The 19,288-nt window shown below is 39.2% G+C and overlaps 4 pseudogenes; 3 read left to right on the top strand and 1 right to left on the bottom strand.

Moving 5' to 3' along the window:
• Positions 1-2,331: 2,331 nt before the first annotated feature.
• On the top strand, positions 2,332-2,451 carry LOC134936901 (5S ribosomal RNA; annotated as a pseudogene).
• A 197-nt stretch (positions 2,452-2,648) lies between these two features.
• LOC134937565 (5S ribosomal RNA) lies at positions 2,649-2,768 on the top strand (annotated as a pseudogene).
• A 12,234-nt stretch (positions 2,769-15,002) lies between these two features.
• On the bottom strand, positions 15,003-15,121 carry LOC134937078 (5S ribosomal RNA; annotated as a pseudogene).
• Positions 15,122-17,230: 2,109 nt separating this feature from the next.
• LOC134937079 (5S ribosomal RNA) lies at positions 17,231-17,349 on the top strand (annotated as a pseudogene).
• The last annotated feature ends 1,939 nt before the right edge of the window (positions 17,350-19,288 follow it).

The following is a 19,288-nucleotide window of genomic DNA, read 5'->3' on the forward strand; positions in this document are numbered from 1 at the left end:
AATCCCTACAGAATGATAGTCATCTAGTAATTAGGTCAGCTGACAAAGGAGGAGGCATAGTCCTCCTTGACTATGACTATTACACACAAGAAGCTAATGGTCAGTTGTCAGACACTACCTGTTATCAGAAACTACATTACGATCCAACATGGACATATAAAAAGGAAATAGATTCAGCAATCAGTTTGGGACTTAACAACAGATATATTAACCAAACCACTGCCGACTTTTTGACCACACCCCATCCAAAAACCCCATTCCTGTATACACTACCCAAAATCCATAAATCAATGACACAGCCCCCTGGCCGCCCGACCATTTCGGCACGAGGACCATTATGTCAACCACTTTCACAATTTGTGGACTTCTATTTGCAGCCTCTTGCCAAAAGTGCTGCAAGTTACATTGAGGATACAACGGATTTTCTAAGGAGACTTCAGTGTATTAGTAACATCCCCGATGACTCATTGTTGGTTACACTCGATGTTTCCAGTCTATACACGAACATTCCACACACACAAGGGATTGAGTCATGTAGACGGTTAATAACAGAGAGTGATCTATACTTTGGACCCCCGTCAGAATACATGGTGCTACTTATCAGTCTCATCCTGAACAAAAACTATTTCCTGTTTGAAAACAGTTTTTTCCTACAAAAGCAAGGGACGGCCATGGGGTCCAATATGGCCCCCGCGTATGACAACATTTTTATGTTGGCATATGAGCAGAAGCACCTAACAGGTAATCCCACTTTTGGACGTTTTTTGACAGCATATGTCCGGTATATTGATGACTTATTCTTCATCTGGCATGGTGGTGAAAAAACACTCCTGGCTTTTATTGATCATTTGAACTCACTCCCTGGTACCATTAGATTCAGCCTCACGTTCAGCAAAACACATATCAACTTTTTGGACGTTTCCATTTTTTTGACAAATAATAAGCTGACCACCATGATCTACTGTAAGGATTCTGATAGAAATACACTTTTGCTCCCATCAAGTTTTCATCCGACACCTCTCAAAAGGGGTTTACCTTTCTCACAGCTCCTAAGAGTGATACGGATCACCTCTGACCCTTCTGCAATACCATCAGCTTTGGAATCAATGAGTCAATGTTTCCTCAATCGTGGCTACTCAAAGAAAGAAATTGATCTGGCATTAACTAAAATTGGACAAATAAGGAGAGAGGAACTCCCTCATGGTAAAGATGTTTCCCCCAATAGAGACAATGACAGGTTCAACTTCATTAGTATGTACACCACTGCGTTGGGTTTTATCCGCAATAAGATTCATGAACATTGGCACTTGATCAATACAGATCCTATTTTGGCAAAAGCTATTCCGCAACCGCCTCGATTTGCTTATAGGCGAGGTCCAAATTTGAAGGATCTTCTTGTTGTCACAGATTTTTCAAAGAACAAAAAGAGCACGAACACCAATTGGTTGACTACTAAACAAGGGGTGTTTAAATGTACTGGTTGTCCAAACTGCCCATTTTTGCTACTTGGCAATCGTTTCATTAACCCTCAGGACAAGAAATCATATACCATCAAACAAAGACTTGACTGCAACAGTAAATTTGTAGTTTATGTTCTTAAATGTCCATGTAACCTGCTTTATGTCGGAAAGACCAGTAGGATGCTGAAGGAGCGTTTAAGTCAGCATCGTTCCACTATCAAGAAGAGTCTTACCCCAAGTGGGGTTTCAAGCGACTTCACTAACCTACCTGTGGCAAGACATTTTCGAGAGGCGAAACATACAATCAATCAACTTAAATGTTGTATTTTGGACCAAATCCCACCTCTCCAAAGAGGTGGCGATCGCAATAAAATTTTGCTGCAAAGAGAACACCAATGGATTGATAGATTGAAAACATTGGCTCCTAATGGGCTAAATGAAGAATTTCGCTTGGGATGCTTTCTTTGACCTCCTACAGTTTTTATGTGGAGGTGCTGTTTTGGTTTACTTTTCTGAGACACCGCTGTGTGTCATGTTATTTGCATGATTTGCTTGAATGTATGTCACCTAATGCTAGGTTTATGCTTCTTTACTTTAACGTCAGCGTCACTACCACTGGCTGTTGTACAGGGCACACACCAAGGTATGCATTCTAATGGGCATCCTTTTCTGAGTAAGAACAGTTTTGGTTTGTGGTACACTTTTTGCATAAATTGTTTAATCATCCTGTACTGGTTTGCCCTTGCAGCGTTTACAGGTCTATTTTCTGTATCTGGCTCAGGAGTATATACGTACTGTTTTGAAGTTTTTGCTAGGTTATGATTGGTGACAAGGACACATTGGGACAATGGTTTATGGACATGTCTGAGATTGATACAACCACACCACACTGGAATCCATCCGATCCCGTCTGATCTTGGTAATTAAGCAGTGTTGGGCCTAGTCAGTACCACACTTGGAGACGGTGTGGGAATACTGGGTGTTGTATCAAGTGAGGCGCTGTGTCCCCCAATTGAGGCCTTCTTCGCCTGTTCTGTTTGTCGTTCTACTGTCCCATGTGTCTCTCCCTTATTGCTTTATATTTTCGAGTTTAACAATTTATCTCTTTGTGACTGTGATGAGTTGCTTTCATGTGTTGACGGGTGACAACGGTTTATTGGGACACTAGCGTATGGGCACCTTTGACATTGATACAATCATACCACACTGGAATCCATCAGATCCCGTCTGATCTTGGCAATTAAGCAGTGTTGGGCCCAGTCAGTACCATGCCTGGAGACGGCATGGGAATACTGGGTGTTGTACCAAGTGACATATTTTGTCCCTCAGGTGATGCTGTGTTATCCCTCCGACCTATTTGTCGCACCATGGTCTGTCATGACTCTCATTCACGTTTCTACTCTTTGAGACTTTGTATGTTAATTCTCTTTGTATCAGCACTGATTTCCCTCTAGTGTTGGTACTTTTTTGTACTAAGGTTCTTGTATAAGATGTCCTATATACTTTGATTATCCTAGCCCTTTTTTGTATTTTTGCATTCTTTTGCATTATGTGTATGTTTATGTGTATGTATATATATGTATATGTATGTGTATATGTGTGTGTGTATATATATATATATATATGTTTATTTATTTATTTATTGCAGTATAGTGTTTACCAATGATCCCTTAGAGTGTAACACCATTGCCTAGTTAGTGGGTGCAGTTCTTTTATTTATTCCTTATATGTTGTCTGTTGGCTCTCTCAGCTGACTGTGCCTCGTGGGGTTAAGGCTCTGCATGTGTACTTTCACTTTGAGATGTTGACAGCAGTAGCAGAGTCTGTTTGATGCTGCAAGGAGATTGAAATCTGCCTGTGCTACACTGCTTTCACACTGCGGGAGTGGGTTGCCAAGGGGAGAGCAGGGTTTGTTTACCCTGGTGATGTATTCCACATGACTGCAGGAGCCAATCAAACAGCTGCTATGACGTGCTGCTTCTGGATGACGGGCTTCCTGATTGATATCCTCTGGCGCTCTTTGTTGCTATTTAAAGAGACTCCTGACAGTGTGACAGCTGCCCCTGACGAAAACCACGGAGAGTTGAAACGGCAGTCGGGCTGTAGTACTAGGATCATGTCCAGATGTTTTTTCTGTAAGGAATAAACCCCTTTTTTTCTTTTCATCATCAAAACGTGAGTGCTGGTCTTTTTTTCTTTTCTTTTGCAAAAGTGAGTGTCTGTATATATATATATATATATATATATATATTTATTCCAAAGACATCTGCACTCTCCCACATATTTTACACAGGTGCTCCCTTAATTCTGTTCCATTTGGTCCAGAGCAAAATAGAAATGTTTGAAAAGGGCACTCAATAATCTCTTGTCACAAAGATAATAACTATCACGTTTTTATTTTCACCCAGACAGGGCTCTTCAAGGAGTATCAAACAGGTGGCTCAATTTGAAATATCCACAAATGTTACATGAACAAACAACATGGCAATCCCTACGCCTGCATATCCAGCTTGAAACATAATGATAACGAGGTAGAAATGTCACTTATCCGTCTGTCGACTTCGGTCAGTAAATGACCGATAGAGACCATTACATCCAGTCATCACCACCCAAATAGCTGGGGTGCCATCCAATGATGGAAACCTATTAGGGTCGCCAATCCAATCCGGAAATAACAAAGTGGAAGCACTCACCAGTCTTCATAATCAGGGTTTTATTTAAAGTATCATGCCAGACAGAGATGCATCAACGTTTTGGTCCACATTTGGACCTTTGTCAAGATCAACACACAATGGAAAAAACAAACATATATACCCAGTCAAAGCCCACCCACCAATTAATAACAACCAAACCCAGTAGGATTCATATTGTTGTATACCAATCTTAATAAAAAAAGACACTGAGCAGCAGATTTCACACATATCAATTAAGCTCACCATTTTATGCAAACACACTGTGTACATCACAATGTCCAAGAGTCCGGCATAGCTGTATTCCATGCTGGCAGCGGTGTGCGTTCCTCCGCCGCCATCACTTCCTATCAGTGGAACGCATATCCATCTCCTGAATCCGGAAGTGTGTGCGCTTCAGCGCACAGCAGTGCGCTCCACCGCCACTTCATGTGGGTGGAAAGCACATCCGACCTCCGAACCCGGAAGTGTGTGCATTTCAGAGCACAGTAGTGCATCCCACCTCTTGCACACTCAGTGAGCGATCAGACTAGTGCAGGACCTATTAACATCCAGAGTAACAGGTTTTAACTATTTAGCAGCATATAACAAACGCTACCCTATGGACCCAAGCTCACAATGTTAATGCAGCATCACAGGAATCAGCAGTACTAATTAGTGAATATAGAACAACTGCTAATCCTCATTATCTGTTGCCTCAGAACTCAAAGGACATATGATGTACAAGTTGTTACATATCAATGTATCCATATCTGGGGAACATTAAAAACTTGTCTGATACATATATTTATATTAACAGCATGAATCACAGTTCTAAGAAAAGACCACAATGGTTATCACATCAATAATATTATCTATCCTGAAATACTTAATTACCGGTATGTATTCCTATGAGAATAAAGGCCACATACTGTTCAGGAGAAAGGATCGGATTACACACCAAAAAAACAAGAAAAAAGAAAAACACAAAAAAGAAAAAATACGAATAAAAAAAAAAATTAAAATAATCAAATGAATCCAGAAAAATTCCATATTGAATGCCATCATTCAAGCTTTGTGGTCGTGTCATGTCCAGGCGATAAATCCAAGCAGCTTCTCATTTTAAAAGCATCTTTCCACGGTCACCACCCCTTCTGGGTTGATCCACCCTGTCTATAATCATGCTTCTTAGTGATGCTAGTGAATGACGGGCTTCCACGAAAAGTCTATCAATAGGCTCATCGGAGCTCCCATTCTCCAGTGCTGATCTAATAGATAGGCAATGATTCACCATCCTCTCACGAAATGGATGAATGGTTTTATCCACATTCATCAAGAAGCAAGGGCAAATTAATATATAAACAACAAAATCAGATACATGTAACGCTATGTCATATGTATACCTTTTTTCCCAGTGTGAGGGTGCCACCATGCTCCTGCATGTGGTGCAATTTATGCATCTGTAAAATCCCATTTTTTAGGCTGTTACCACATCATTGGACATTGTGTGGGTAATCTATCTGGTTGCATCAGGATGTCTTTCAAATTTCATGCCAATCTAAAGCTTAGCAATGGTTTTCAGGTAGTTTTTTGCAAACATCGGGTCGGTCTTAATTACTGGTAAGACCTCCCTTAGAGCCCTTCGTATACTTGGTCCAGCAGTGTCAAACATGGTGGTGACTACTGCCTATTGCCAGACATTTTGTGGAAGCCCGTCATTCACTAGCATCACAAAGAAGCATGATTATAAACAGGGTGGATCAACACAGAAGGGGTGGTGACCGTGGAAAGATGCTTTTAAAATGAGAAGCTGCTTGGATTTATCGCCTGGACACGACATGACCACGAGGCAAGAATGATGTCATTCAATATGGAATTTTTCTGGATTAATTTGATTATTTTTATTTTTATTTGTATATTTTCTTTTTTGTATTTTTCTTTTTCTTTTTTTCTCCTTCAGGAGAAATTCAAATAATGACTATATGGACTGGGATACTATACTTAAAGTAAGAATTGACTATATGGGCTCTTTCTCATTGGTTTAATTTTCTACGTATTCATTCCATACCAGGTCAATGGTTAAGAATATTTTTTTCAACATAAACATTCTAGTATAATCCAGTGTTCTGTCCCAAATCTGTTTGACACACCTTTCTCATTATAGGTAATTATATTTCAATTAGGCAATTTTTGAAAGTACTTTTTGAGTTATTACACAGATTTTTGTTTGCAGTGTAACATTTTTTCAGCACCATTTCTCTGTCTAATAGCAAATATAATTTATATCACATTTTCAATTTTTACTTTTATACTTACATTCTTTTCACATAGACACTTATTCTTCACATTTTCTATATATTTATTTTTTATTTTCTGAATAATTACCATATTGATTGAATATCAGCACGTACACCATTCACTTATTAGAATTTTCACCATGTACATTTTTATTAAATTACTCACAATATTTAAATGTATAATGGATATAACAATCTTTCTCATAAGGACGGAATATTTATGCACGTATTCCACTATATTTTAATTATTATTATTACTGTTATTTTTTATTATTCAATAACATCTCATTTAAAAACAGTTAATGTGAGATATATTCATAAATGAGTGATATATTATTTGGACTATATAAGACAGATTTGATTATGTAAATAATATCAGTCTCCGTGGATTACATTATTTGAACCTGTTAAATGCAATATAAGACATTGACACTTTTTCAACATACTTTAATAGCATGTCTTATATTATATACAAAATTTTGTACATCACACCCTTAGGCAGATTATAAGGATTGGAGGTATCAGTTAAGTACCAGTCAAATATGTAATAGGGGATTGCCGATTAGTATGATGAGTTATGGGCTATACAAAGAATAAGGGGTTTTGAGCACACATCATTGTAACCCATTTAACAATCAACAGGATCACTCATACCCATCAGAGTAATTGATCCTAATGGATCTTGACGCTCATTTCATTTTGAATGACCCGCTGGACACATTGATTGGAAGTGGGCTCAAAAATAGAGTTTTCGGCTCCTGCCCTCGGTTAATCTGATGAGGCCAAAATGTGAAACGTACGTAGGACCTAGCTGAGCATCCTATGTGTTTACACCCATTACTATATGCTATTGTAATTTATCCTGCTTGTTTGTCAGAATCCATAGTAGACAGGATGATGTGCATAACTGATTCATAAAAACGCAGTCACACCCTTAACAAGAAGCAGTAGTTACTATTAATATGTTAGCAGCACATTCATGTGTATTTGCCATCATAATAAACAGCTTACAATTCCTGTTTGTGTGGTAACCATAATCCTTTAGCTGTGACTGTTATTAAAGGACATTGCCCCATACTGTGCACTGAACTATTAAACTAGTATGCATGTATGAACCATTAAATCAGGATGATATGCACAGTTGATTCATAATAGCATAGTTACACCCTTAACAAGGAGCAGCCATTACTAGCAATATCACAGCAGCACATTCATATGTATATTTACTAGCACAATAAGCTATTCACAATTCCTGTCTGGGTGATAACCATAATTCTCTGTCTGTGACAGTTATTAAAGCATATTGCCACACACTATGCACTGAATTATTAAACCAGTATGCACATCAAGGACGGTTTAATTAGGAGTGCTAATAAGGGTTAATAGTGTATGCATACATTAATATAATGGTGCAGTCATACTCTCAACAAGGAGCAGCAATCATTGTCAATATCTTTAGCAGCGCATTTGTATATATGCTTGTTATCATATCAAGTTGTTCATAGCTCCTTGCTAGGTGGTTACTGTAATCCTTTGAATGTGACCACTATCAGAATATACTATTTCACACTGTGCACTGTATCACTAAACCAGCATATACATCGAGAATGGTTTAATGACTAAAGGAACAAATTATAGGATGGCTATTTAAGGTTTACTATCAAATGTGTTAATATAACTGCAACCCTTAAAAATTACTTACTGTTCCTACATATCTACACAATAACTTACCTATTGTCCCTATATACACCTTAATCAAAATATAATATATACATTTTTTTTTGGGGGGGACTCTAAAATTATTGAAGCAAAAAATTAATTACTCGTATACCGAACTTACAACCAATGAGGGTATTAAAAGTCTACACCACAGTCAGCGGAGATTTATAATCTGCCAATTTGCTATGGTGTGTGATAATAACATAATATATATGCATAAATATAGGAATACATGATGTTCAGTGATTTAGAATAAAATCTTTATCCTGGTCTAACACTAATAAATAAGAGACCGGCTTTGTGTGGGACACAAATAACAAATTATCTCTGGGATATCAATTATTTTTAAAGCCAGTCACTCAATAGTGAGAAACTAGAAGTATTAGAACAATAACTCCCCAGAGCTAATAACATCTTATGTTGTGGACACTAATCTCACACACCATATATGTTTAATGTTTTAGAATAAAATCATCATCCCAGTTTGACACCGCCTAGCAAGAGATCGGTTTTGTGTGGGACATAAATAATAATTTATCTCTGGGATATTAATTATTCTGGAAGTCAGACACAAAATAGTGAGAGACTAGAATCATTAGAACAACAATCCCCCAGAACAAATAACATTGTGTGCTTTGAGTACCAATCTCACACACCATACACTAATTGGATGTAATACACTCCTCAATATTTATAATACTTTAATCTGCTATTATAATAACATAGAAATAAAGGGCCAAATGTAATAGAATGAGAGTTTCAGAAAGTGAGAGATTTGGTAAGGTTTTGCAGTTTTTTTTAAGTGGCAATCATTTACACAGCAGGATCAACCTGGTTTTGCAGTGTAAATGATTGCCACTTTAAAAAAAAAAAAACTGAAAAACCTTACCAAATCTCTCACTTTCTGAAACTCTCACTCTAATACATTTGGCCCCTAGGGTTCAATAGGCAACCTGCCAAGATTTCTGCAAGGGCAATTAGCAACATTTGTTGCTAAATGTTATAGTAACAGTAACATGTATTGAAACAGTTTTATAACAGTTAATATCTACATTGACACAAGAAAGTAGATACAATAAAGACGCTCAGTCTTTTAAAATCTTTATTCATTTTCTCTCTTTAGTATTCACATTGACTTTTTAATCTTTACACAGCTTTAATGTGTGTTTTTAAAATATTTTGCATAGAAGTTTGTTCTCAGCGTGGTAATACAATCCACTTTTAATTAATTGAATAAATGTTATACAGTATTTTAAAATTACCAGTGTACCTTGAACAGATCCTTTTCTTTTCTCTTTGTTCTTCCTTAACAACATGATCTGTGGTAGCACCCACATTTTTTGATATACTATTATATTCTATCATAATTAGGGTTTTTTCTTAAATAAAAAATGGACTCTCTATGATAGAGACAAGACAATAATGTATTTCTTATGCAATGGACTTCTCCCTTTCAACTCTCTCTTTTGCAAGTATAGCTGTAAATACCAACTTTCTAGATAGCACTATAGGTAATGAAGTGGCTATTGAGAGAAAGTCATTACTAATGAGTAATTAGTTAAAATAACCCATATTTCATTGAACTATAAACCAAGACCATTTAAGGTAAATGTACATATAACATATATAAATTAATGACATTCTATCAGTGTTGTTCACTGCTAGATCCCACTTAGAGGCTAAGCAGTTCTAAACAATTAAAGCAGCTTTCTCATGCTCTGACGAATCAGAGTGAAGGTGTTCTCTTGGCTAAAAGCTGGTAGGTCATCCAGCCTGTCCTTCAGGTTGCAGTTCCTTGCAGAGGGGGAATGATGACTCCACACTCTTCACCCTCCCCGCAAGTATTACAAACAACCCAGGCCATGAGCTCCTGTGCTGACATCACTTTTATGTTGGGGGGGGGGTATTGCACAAAATGTTTAATATATATATATATATATATATATATATACACATACATACATACATACATACATACAGTGCATCCGGAACGTATTCACAGCGCTTCACTTTTTCCACATGTTGTTATGTTACAGTCTTATTCCAAAATGCAATAAATTAATTTTTTCCCCTCAAAATTCTACACACAATTCTACATAATGACAATGTGAAAAAAAGTATTTTTGAGACTATTGCAATTTTATTAAAAATAAAAAACTAAGAAATCACATGTACATAAGTACTGTATTCACAGCCTTTGCCATGAAGCTCAAAATTGAGCTCTGGTGCATCCTGTTTCCACTGATCATCCTTGAAATGTTCATACAGCTTGATTGGAGTCCACCTGTGATAAATTCAGTTGATTGGACATGATTTGGAAAGGCACACACCTGTCTATAGAAGGTCCCAGGTTGACAGTGCATGTCTGAGCACAAACCAAGCATGAAGTCAAGGGAATTATCTGTAGACCTACGAAACAGGATTGTCTCGAGGCACAAATCTGGGGAAGGGTACAGAAAAATATTTGCTGCTTTGAAGGTCCCAATGAGCACAATGGCCTCCATCATCTGTAAAATGAAAAATGTGGGAACCACTAGGACTTTTCCTAGAGCTGGCTGGCCATTTAAACTGAGTGATTGGGGGAGAAGGGCCCTAGTCAGCGAGGTGACCAAGAACCCGATGGTCACTATGTCAGAGCTACAGCATTCCTCTGTGAAAAGAGGAGAAGCTTCCAGAAGGACAACCATTTCTGCAGCAATCCACCAATCAAGCCTGTATGGTAGAGTGTCCAGACAGAAGCCACTCCTTAGTAAAAAGTACATGGCAGCCCACCTGGAGTTTGCAAAAATGCACCTGAAGTACTCTCAGACCATGGGAAACAAAATTATCTGGTCTGATAATACAAAGATTGAACTCTTTGGCATGAATGCCAGGCATCACATTTGGAGGAAATCGGGCACCGCTCATCACCAGGCCAATGCCATCCCTACAGTGAAACATGTGGTGGCAGCATCATGCTGTGGGAATGTTTTTCAGTGGCAGGAACTGGGAGACTAGTCAGGATAGAGGGAAAGATGAATGCAGCAATGTACAGAGACATCCTCTATGAAAACATAAAAAAAATGCTACACCTGGCACTTCAGGAAGGCACAATCCACGTGAAAGTAAAATATATGTTTTATTAATATAAAAATCAAGTATAAAAATACAAATAATACTCCTGGTAGCTAATTAGTCACAGCTGGTGTACACAATAATAGCATACAGCATTTCTTGTAAAATTAATTACGATATATGTCTAATGTTACTATAGTATCACACAGTCTCAATAATTGTACAGTAAATGTCCAATACAGGACAATGGCAGATTATATAGTCCTTTTTTTAATCATTCTTAATAGACTCACATGCACGGATCATTAGGATACTCATCTCCACAGTAATGTCCTGTGTGTAAATAGAGACTCCCTACCTGTGACACTGTACGGTGGGGGTCTGATAACTTGAGACTTAGCATGGTCCCGGCAGAGATAACCCCAGATCATACTGTCCCTTGCAGGTGATGATGGTCACTAATGCTATAAACCATGCTGGGGAATTCAGATGTAGCTTGGTGTAAAGCCTGTGAGTGTGGTCCCCATTGTCACAATACTGGCCAGCCACCGGAAAGCAGGCAGTATGTAGCCATGGATCTAGTCACAGCAGCGCATCCAGGTGCAGTGGGTGCTCCTCAACTCCGGCTGATCGCCGGAGGAAACAGCTGACTGATGAAGGATCCTGTGTGCCGGGTAATGCTGCTGCGTAAGGTGCAACCAGCACCACTCTGTCACTGGGTAGTTAACAGCAGAGACAGTGTACTTAAATTTCGGATGCTCAGTGCCAAATGGTCATGTTTGCCGGTATGCTGATAATAAGCCAAAAAAGTGCAATGTGGCTTTCCAATTTAGTATGAGCCTTTATCATGAGGCCTTACTGTAGAATAATCACATGGCCCAATGTGGGCAGTGCCATTATGTAGTGTTAGGACTGCTGATATCGGAGAAGCCTTGACGTGGCCATCAGCTAAACATGTCTTTGCAAACACATGTGACCAATTTCTCTGAAATTCTATTACCAGATAGGTTTGGGTGTTGTCACAGGTAATTTTTAGTGTGCTGGGGGGATACCAGGTAAAAAAAAGCACCCCCTCTCTGCTGTTTGTTTGTGACTCCTCCCCTTTTCTAGCACCTGATACTGTATATAATTATCTCCAGGAATGATTGAGCAACTACCACTGTTGTCTACATGTGTGAGAAGGCATTGAATGGGAGCAGCATTTGGAAGGCATGCTGTTCCTTGTAGTGCTAATTGGAAATCCTGGGGGTGGCTCCCAGGTAAGTTAGCCCTCTGTATGGATGCATTTTACTATGAGCCTTTATCATGAGGCCTTACTGTAGACAAATCACATGGCCCTATGTGGACACTGTCATTATGTAGTGTTAAGACTGCTGATTTTGGAGAAGCCTTCATGTGGCCAGCAGGTAAACATGTATTTGCAAATGCATGTGACCAATTTCCCTGAAATTCTATTACCAGATAGGTTCATGTGTTGTCACGGGTAATTTTAAGTGTGCTGGTGGGGATACCCGGGGGGGGGGGGAAAGTACCCCCCTCTCTGCTGTTTGTTTGTGACCTCTCCCCCCTTTCTAGCACCTGATATATAATTATCTCCAGGAATGATTGAGCAATTACCACTGTTTGCTTCCAATTTCTCTCAGGAGATAAGGCAATCAATTCAACATGTTTCACCACTCTATGGGTGGCTTTTTCAAGAAAGTGCTCCAGATCGCTCTTGACCTCAGACTGGGGCGATGGTTCATAACGACCCTAAGCACACAGCCAAGATATCAAAAGAGTGGCTTCAGGACAACTCTGTGAATGTCCTTGAGTGGCCCAGACAGAGCCCAAACTTGAATCCAATTGAACATCTCTGGAGAGATCTGAAAATGGCTGTGCACCAACACTTCCCATCCAACCTGATGGAGCTTGAGAAGTGGTGCAAAGAGGAATGGGTGAAACTGCCCAAAGATAGGTGTGCCAAGCTCATGGCATCATATTCTAAAAGACTTGAGACTGTAATTGCTGCCAAAGGTGCATCAACAAAGTATTGAGCAAAGGCTGTTAATACTTATTTATATATATATATATATATATATATATGTCTTAGTTTTTTTATTTTTAATAAATTAGCAAAAATCTCAAAAACACTTTGTTTTCACATTGTCATTATGGGGTAATGTGTGTAGAATTTTGAGGGAAAAATGAATTTATTCCAGTTTGGAATAAGGTTGTAACATAACAAAACGTGGAAAAAGTGAAGCGCTATGAATAGTTCCCGGATGCACTGTATGTATATATATATATATATATATATATATATATATATATATATATGTACCAGAGAAGCTATCAGCGCCACAGATACAGTATCTAAAATCAAAACATCAGTATTGGAACCATGTATTCAGAAAAATTTCCAAGGTGGACCTGGTAGACAATCCCTCTAGACTATTAGGGCGTCAGCTTATTAACCTCAAAGATATTAAGGCACTGGTATATATGCCTACATTTTAAAATGGTGCAAAGGGATGAGGTGTTGGCAAGCGACCAATGGTGTCAATTATTATTATGGAACCAGGTATTTATAAAAACATAAAATTTATTTCAGAAAAATAGCACTAAAAAAAGGTAGTGTATAAAATAATTACAATAAAAAACAACCTATGCAAAGTGATGTATATATAAAAAAATGATATATAAAAAAATATCCAATATGCCAAATTCATAAAAGAGAGCATAAAAACATAAGAGATAGGGCATAAAATATACAGGATAAAAGATTACAAAAAAGGAGAGAATTAGCTTAACTTCAGTGATTGAGGTGTAATCAAAGTGGCACCCAACGCGTTTCGTCCCTCATGGACTTCATCAAGGGGTGATTCAGAGCTAGAGATAGAGCATATTTATACCTCATTTCTAAAGGAAGTGGTGTCTACATAACTTCCTGTCTGTTGATTAGTTAAGTGGCTGCATATTGCCAAAATACAGGGATATAAGAAGTCTAATGGAGCTAGTCGGATTAAAGCACAAGCTGTTATGTTCGTGTTTAGAAAAAGTACAGTAAAATACTTAAAAAACATAGAAAACGGGTGAGTCCGCGGACTTCCGGTCCGGAACATGTGTAGCGTCATATCCGCCCCACATCCGGTGGTATCGTACTCGATGTGCGCATGCGCCGGCTAGGTGTGGCACAGTACGGCTTGCAGCGCTTGTAGCTGTCTCTGTGACGGCGGCCATGTTTCTGGTTATTTATAGCCGGGATGAATAGTAGTTCCCGGCGGACCTGACCCATTTAAGTGTGGTCTTCAGATTTGTTTGTTCCGACGGCTACGTTTTAGAAGGCCTTTTCCTGACGGTGTAAATACGGTATACCGGTGGTCATATTTTTCATTGGAGGGAATGATTTACATATTCTGGTTCGGCTCCCCAGTGCATATTCATGAAATAAAGAAAATAAGAATAAAGATGGGGGTCATGAACTATTTTTACAAGAAATCTTTATGCCATTAATAGAATGAACAAGGCATTAATATCTTTAACTTAGTACTAAGAAGAGAGGGGTGATACTTGGGATTAGTTGGATATACCGCTTGGGACGTAGTGGAGAACTCATATAAAAACTGCGCTTAACAGGACTATAAGTGAGTGGTCCCTAAAAAAGGGGAAGAGGGGGCAGTAAGTGAAATCCTAGGTGGGCATTGGATCGGCACGGGAAATCCGATCATAACTTAGGTGAAGCCAATACATTCTAGGGGGAGATACTACATTCAAAAATGTGTTTTACAGAGAGAGCTTGGCTACATCCCCTGTCGCCTTGAGATTTATAACACCCGGTCTTCCAAGGAGGTCTCCCATCCCTGTACTGGCCAGGCCCAACCTTGCTTAGCTTCCAAGATCGGACGGTGTTGGGCGTCCCCAAGATGGTATGGTTGTAATGTTAGGGCAGGGTTAGAGGCGAGATCTCTCACAGTGGATATTCATTGTAATTCTCAAATTCTGAGGAAAATGACTTCCTAGATATCAATACGCAAGTTGTTTACAAACTAATAAGACATGCATCAATAAGGAATAGGATATACTACTTATATAAAGTTGTTATATATAGTTGTGTTAACGTATTTGGAAAATGAATGATACAGTTGTGCACAAGAGTAAATAGGGAGATGAAAAAGCAATTTGTCTCTGTGTGGTAGGGATAACCCATTCGGAATTCCTTTCCGGATTACAGCACCTGGTATTCCCTGGACGTCTCCCATCCAGATACTGGCCAGGCCCAAAACATTGCTTAGCTTCCATAATCGTCCCGAATAGGGCTAGTCCAATGTGGTATGGCTGTAATAGTGGTATAGAGACAAGGATCGGGTTCGTGGTGACAGGAAGAAGGAGTAAGTAAAAACAAGAGGGGGGATTTCTTACATTACAAGAAGGGTGCTATCTCGTATCCCTAATTGAAGCCCTCCAGATGAAGAGTGTTCAGTTCATATATCCAGTACATCTCCCTCCTGGAAAGAAGGTTTGAAAGGTCTCCTCCTCTGTCTCCTAGTGCTACCAGTTCAATGCCTTTGTATGTTAACGCTTCCGGATCCGAATTGTGACAAAGTTGAAAGTGTTTGGATACTGCATGAGTAAAGACTTTATTCTTTATGTTCCTGATGTGTTCCTGGATGCGTATTTTAAGAGGTCTCTTGGTTTTCCCGATGTATTTCATTCTGCATGAGCACTCTAGAAGGTATATTACAGATGAGGTATTACAATTAATAAATTGTTTGATCCGGCATTCTTTATTGGTTTTAGGTTAGGTTTTAGGTTAGGTTTTAGGTTAGGTTTGTATTTCAAAAGATCTCTTCTCTCCTGGAGAGAAGAGATCTTTTCAAATACAAACCTAAGGACACCAAGGAGGAAACGGTCAAATTCATCACTACATATAGCAGACATGAGAACCTCATAAAGGAAGTTCTCAAGAAACATTGGAACATACTGTTAATGGACCCTATCCTGAAAGACTAGATCACCAAAGAGTCTAAACTGGTGTTCCGTAAATCTCAGAGTTTAAAAGACCTAGTAGCCCCCAGCATGCTGAGGAATCCAGAGGTCCGAAGTACCATGCCAAAATATGTGGGGAGCTTCGAAATGTCGTCGGTGCAACATTTGCAGGTATCTCCACCAGAACAGAAAATCATTCCACAACATCAAAACCAATAAAGAATACCGGATCAAACAATTTATTAATTGTAATACCTCATCTGTAATATACCTTCTAGAGTGCTCATGCAGAATGAAATACATCGGGAAAACCAAGAGACCTCTTAAAATACGCATCCAGGAACACATCAGGAACATAAAGAATAAAGCACTTACTCATGCAGTATCCAAACACTTTCACCTTTGTCACAATTCGGATCCGGAAACGTTAACATACAAAGGCATTGAACTGGTAGCACTAGGAGACAGAGGAGGAGACCTTTCAAACCTTCTTTCCAGGAGGGAGATGTACTGGATATATGAACTGAACACTCTTCATCCGGAGGGCTTCATTGAGGGATACGAGATAGCACCCTTCTTGTAATGTAAGAAATCCCCCCTCCTGTTTTGACTTACTCCTTCTTCCTGTCACCACGAACCCGATCCTTGTCTCTATACCACTATTACAGCCATACCACATTGGACTAGCCCTATTCGGGCTGATTATGGAAGCTAAGCAATGTTTTGGGCCTGGCCAGTACCTGGATGGGAGACCTCCAGGGAATACCAGGAGCTGTAATCCGGAAAGGAATTCCTAATGGGTTATCCCTACCACACAGAGACAAATTGCTTTTTCATCTCCCTATTTACTCTCGTGCACAACTGTATCATTAATTTTCCAAATACGTTAACACAACTATATATAACAACTTTATATAAGTAGTATATCCTATTCCTTATTGATGCATGTCTTATTAGTTTGTAAACTACTCGCGTATTGATATCTAGGAAGTAATTTTCCTCAGAATTTGAGAATTACAATGAATATCCACTGTGAGAGATCTCGCCTCTAACCCTGCCCTAACATTACAACCATACCATCTTGGGGACGCCCAACACCGTCCGATCTTGGAAGCTAAGCAAGGTTGGGCCTGGCCAGTACAGGGATGGGAGACCTCCTTGGAAGACCGGGTGTTATAAATCTCAAGGCGACAGGGGATTTAGCCAAGCTCTCTCTGTAAAACACATTTTTGAATGTAGTATCTCCCCCTAGAATGTATTGGCTTCACCTAAGTTATGATTGGATTTCCCGTGCCGATCCAACGCCCACCTAGTATTTCACTTACTGCCCCCTCTTCCCCTTTTTTAGGGACCACTCGCATATAGTCCCGTTAAGCGCAGTTTTTATATGAGTTCTGCAGCGGTATATCCAACTAATCCCAAGAATCACTCCTCTCTTCTTAGTACTAAGTTAAAGATATTAATGCCTTGTTCATTCTATTAATGGCATAAAGATTTCTTGTAAAAATAGTTAATGACCCCCATCTTTATTCTTATTTTCTTTATTTCATGAATATGCATTGGGGAGCCGAACCAGAATATGTAAATCATTCCCTCCAACGAAAAATATGAACACCGGTATACCGTATTTACACCGTCAGGAAAAGGCCTTCTAAAACGTAGCCGTCGGAACAAAGAAATCCGAAGACCACACTTCAATGGGTCACGTCCGCCGGGAACTACTATTCATCCCGGCTATAAATAACCAGAAACATGGCCGCCGTCACAGAGACAGCTACAAGCGCTGCAAGCCGTACTGTGCCACACCTAGCCGGCGCATGTGCACATCGAGTACGATACCACCGGATGTGGGGCGGATGTGGGGCGGATATGACGCTACACATGTTCCGGACCGGAAGTCCGCGGACTCGCCCGTTTTCTATGTTTTTTAAGTATTTTACTGTACTTTTTCTAAACAAGAACATAACAGCTTGTGCTTTAATCCGACTAGCTCCATTAGACTTCTTATATCCCTGTATTTTGGCAATATGCAGCCACTTAACTAATCAACAGACAGGAAGTTATGTAGACACCACTTCCTTTAGAAATGAGGTATAAATATGCTCTGTCTCTAGCTCTGAATCAACCCTTGATGAAGTCCATGAGGGACGAAACGCGTTGGGTGCCACTTTGATTACACCTCAATCACTGAAGTTAAGCTAATTCTCTCCTTTTTTTATCTTTTATCCTGTATATTTTATGCCCTATCTCTTATGTTTTTATGCTCTCTTTTATGAATTTGGCATATTGGATATTTTTTTATATATCATTTTTTTATATATACATCACTTTGCATAGGTTGTTTTTTATTGTAATTATTTTATACACTACCTTTTTTTAGTGCTATGTTTCTGAAATAAATTTTATGTTTTCATAAATACCTGGTTCCATAATAATAATTGACACCATTGGTCGCTTGCGAACACCTCATCTCTTTGCAATATATATATATATATATATATATATATATATATATAGGCCAAATAAGCACACCAGGCTACTTAATGCAAGCTAGCTACTGCATTCTGCAGACAATCCTAACGTTGGATGTCTGTAGCTATATTAGAATGGAAAGGTAAAAGTATGCAGAGAGTTATGGAGTGTATCACTCATGAAATAATAGGTTAGCAATACCATCTGATGGGCATTGAATGTGGAATGATTGCTGGTGCTGGCAGAGCAGTGGTGCGGGCATTAATAAAATGACTGCACTGATTAATTGTTCATGGGCAGCTGTTTTTAAAGACAAGAGTGGAGCTGCAGACAAAAAACTGTGTCTGAGTTCAAGGTCTGTGGTCGTTAGCAATTACTGATGCTCTAGTGGAACCACTGGTGTTTCTATAATGGGTACAGTGTGTGCATTGCACATGTGCTCCTGAGTCCAGAGGGGGCCCCCACCGCACACACTGCACCCATTTTTAAAATACTCACCCCTCCAAAGTCCAACGCCGGCATCTGCAGCGCTATTAGAACACAGTGAAAATGGCTCAGCTGCCATTTTCACAGAGTTCTGCGCATGCGCAGTAGAGAAATCTCAGGGTAAAATGTCTGCCGCGCCATTTTCCCGGAGATCTGCACATGC

Source organism: Pseudophryne corroboree, chromosome 6 (genome assembly GCF_028390025.1).
Source record: "Pseudophryne corroboree isolate aPseCor3 chromosome 6, aPseCor3.hap2, whole genome shotgun sequence".
In the NCBI taxonomy this organism is placed as follows: domain Eukaryota; kingdom Metazoa; phylum Chordata; class Amphibia; order Anura; family Myobatrachidae; genus Pseudophryne; species Pseudophryne corroboree.